The sequence below is a fragment of the Sapajus apella genome, unplaced genomic scaffold, assembly GCF_009761245.1.
Source record: "Sapajus apella isolate SASKATOON/1434 unplaced genomic scaffold, GSC_monkey_1.0 scaffold36, whole genome shotgun sequence".
NCBI classification, from domain to species: Eukaryota; Metazoa; Chordata; class Mammalia; order Primates; family Cebidae; genus Sapajus; species Sapajus apella.
Window position 1 is genome coordinate 7,318,695 of NW_022436976.1, and position 3,222 is coordinate 7,321,916.

General features: G+C 36.9%; 1 long non-coding RNA gene across 1 annotated transcript; it reads right to left on the bottom strand.

Moving 5' to 3' along the window:
- Window positions 1-1,780: 1,780 nt before the first annotated feature.
- Window positions 1,781-2,820, bottom strand: LOC116563788. Its single transcript, XR_004274569.1, has 2 exons — window positions 2,770-2,820; window positions 1,781-2,447 (listed from the first exon to the last, which is right to left on the bottom strand). It is a non-coding gene; the product is annotated as an uncharacterized LOC116563788 (long non-coding RNA).
- Between the last annotated feature and the right edge of the window lie 402 nt (window positions 2,821-3,222).

The window sequence follows — 3,222 nt, forward strand, 5'->3', positions numbered from 1 at the left end:
GGAAGGAAGGAAGGAAGGAAGGAAGGAAGGAAGGAAGGAAGGAAGGAAGGAAGGAAGGAAGGAAGGAAGGAGAAAGAAAAGGCATATGGAAATGTAGTTTATGATAGAGCTGATATTGCAAACAAAGTGGAGAAAACATAAACTATTAAATAAATTATAGTAAGACAATTATAATTACTTTTGAAAAAATGACACGAGTCCTACTTCACATGATAGTAAAATATTCATTTTACTTTGGTTAAATATAAAAGAAGAATGTAATAAATAACAGTATATATTCAATAGAAATATTAACTAATAATTAAACATATTTAACATATTAATATATCATTAAATATAAAATATTATATTTTAGTATATAATATAGAAGAATAATTTATATTGGGTTTTATTAAATATGTTTTAAAAAACAATTCACTAAGGAAATCTGGTAATTTTAACCATGTAAGCATTTAAGCCTTCTGCTTACCTGAGGATATAATGAAACAGGACACAAAATCTAGAAGATCTTTACAACAAGTATAATTAATACTGTTGATTACTTTTGTCTATACCTAACCTAGATTTTAATATTGGCTTTTTCATGCTTATCAAAAGTTATGGTTGACAGTTTTGCATGACTTTGATTTTTCTTTTTATGGTGGAAAGATATATTTAGAATTAGCCAGCTGGACTCAGTTTAGATGATCCCAGTTTTGTTGTCAACCTCCAAAGCATCGTGATCAGGAGCCAGTGGAACATATGCCTTCTTCTCTCCAACAGGCCCAATCAGGGTGCTGACCTTGGCCACATCCATGTCACAGAGCTTCTTCACAGCCTGTTTGATCTGGTGCTTGTTGGCTTTCACATCCACAAGGACCACAAGTGTGTTGTGTTCTTCTTCATGGTGGACTCAGTGGTTAGTGGAAATGTGATGATAGCATAGTGGTCCAGTTTGCTTCTCCTGGGGGCGCTCTTCCAAGGATATTTGTGCTGCCTCTGGAGTCGCAGTGTCTTGGGCTGCCGGAAGGTGGGTGACATGCGGATCTTTTCTTTGTGGCTGTGGACGCCTTTCAACACTGCCTTCTTGGCCTTTAAAGCCTTCGCTTTGGCTTCGGCTTCAGGAGGGGCAGGAGCTTCCTTCTTCACTTTCGGCGTCTTCTTGTGAAAAGCGATTTTTTTTTTTTTTTTTTATGGAATCAACGCTAAAAATGCAAAAATGTTCTCGGCAGATGGTTCTTAAAAGAAGCCATAGAAAAAAGATTAAAAACCACTACAGGAAAAAACAAAAAGGAAAGAAAAACAAGAAGGCCTTGAGAATATCTACAGCGAAAGTCTTTTATGAACAAGATTATCAGACAAGATCTAGGCAAAAATTAAAAACAAACAAACAAATACTTGGTGCAGTCAGAAAGGGTAATTGAAGAGTGTTTAATGAAGAGACTGAGGTAAAAACAGGCACAGGGAACCAATAAGTAGAAAGACATCCCCACACTTCATCTTTTTTTTTTTTTAATTCACATGTTCTTTAGTCCATATGATACACTGTTTCGGGGTTTTTGAAAATTAGATGAAAGAGCATATTATAATGGCAAGTGTATGAAGTTTCTCTTCATAAACAATGTCAAAACAAAAAAGTTTTGATTTACAAAATGTTAAAAAATATGTAGGTACTTAGCATTTCACTAAAGCATAAAGTTACAGATATTTTCTAAAGAAAAATAATTGTGCCACATACCTATAATTGCTGTTTCTAGGAACTTTTAAAATTATGTATGTAGGACATTTTGTACAAAATATAAAGTCTACATTTTTATTATTTATTACCATAAAACAAAGATACAATGTATGTACAATATTAAAAAGAAGCCATACTAAAGCCACACTAAAAAGACACTTGGAATAGTGACATTTCTGATGTACAGATACGTTTTGGAAAGAGTGAAGATGCCAAATGCAGAACTTTATGAAGAAAAACAGTAACCAGTTTATTTTCAGTGCAGCACTTTGAAATCAGCTTGGTACAGAATAAACAGTCTCTATAGAATGATATGTAAGCTGAACAATTAGCACAGGAGTCCAAGTACCAGCCTGGGTAACTTTCAGAGGCCAAAATATTAAGCAATACTCTTGCCAAAGAAAATTAGTTTCTCACAAAACTTTTGTTTTGCTTTTTGGTGCGTGTTTGTCTTCAATAAAAAGCAGAAATAAAACCTGGACGAAAAGATGTTCTTATACATTGGGCTTTACACAGTCACCCAAACATTGATTTTGCTTTTTTGCTAGGGCAAAAAGAGAGTCTTCCCAGAAACCCCTCTCACAAATCTACTGAACATCCAAAATCAAGGATATTTGAGAATCTGTCAGCTAAAGACAGAAGTTCAAACAATGGTATATCAAAATACATAAGACACTGCTTTATACAATAAAAAGCACCCTTTTTCCCTCAAATGGAGAAGGCATCTAAACTATTTTTTTTTTTTTTTGAGACAGAGTCTCACTCCGTCACCAGGCGCCAGGCTGGAGTGCAGTGGGGTGACCTCAGCTCACTGCAACCTCCTCCTCAACCTTCTCCTCCCGGGTTCAAGCAATTCTCCTGCCTCAGCCTCCAAAGTGGCTGGGACTGCAGTCGCGTGCCACCACGCCCATCTAATTTTTTTTGTATTTTTAGTAGAGACGGGGTTTCACCATTTTGGCCAGGATGATCTCAATCTCTTGACCTCGTGATCCACCTGCCTCGGCCTCCCAAAGTGTTGGGATTACAGGCATGAGCCAGCGCGCCTGGCCAACTTTTTTTTTTTTTTTTAATTATAGATTTCATAATGGTAAAATGGAGAGATATTTGTCCTCATGTCTTGGAGGAAAATCACCTGGGGGGAGGGAACTTCTCGTGTCAAGAGCAAGCACAGGTATGAAAGGCCAAGATTGCCCCAGCTAAAAGTGGACAGTCCCCTTTGTGAGATGAACACTTCCCACCCTTCATCTTAAAGGAGAAAGAGATGGGAACGATTAACTGAACCTGAGATGCATTCATACAGGACCTATCTTTTTGTAAAAAACTAGAGAGCTATTTCAAAACTGCCAGGCAGGAGAGATTATCTTCTATCTCTAACTCCTACTCTCTTACTTATGCCTCCTGTTAGCAGAGCCCAACCTACAGAAGGAAAGATAATCAGGTGACTTATTGCATTGGTGTCAGATCCTGTTTTCTTTTTCTCCAACAAGGGAATGAAGGAATATCCT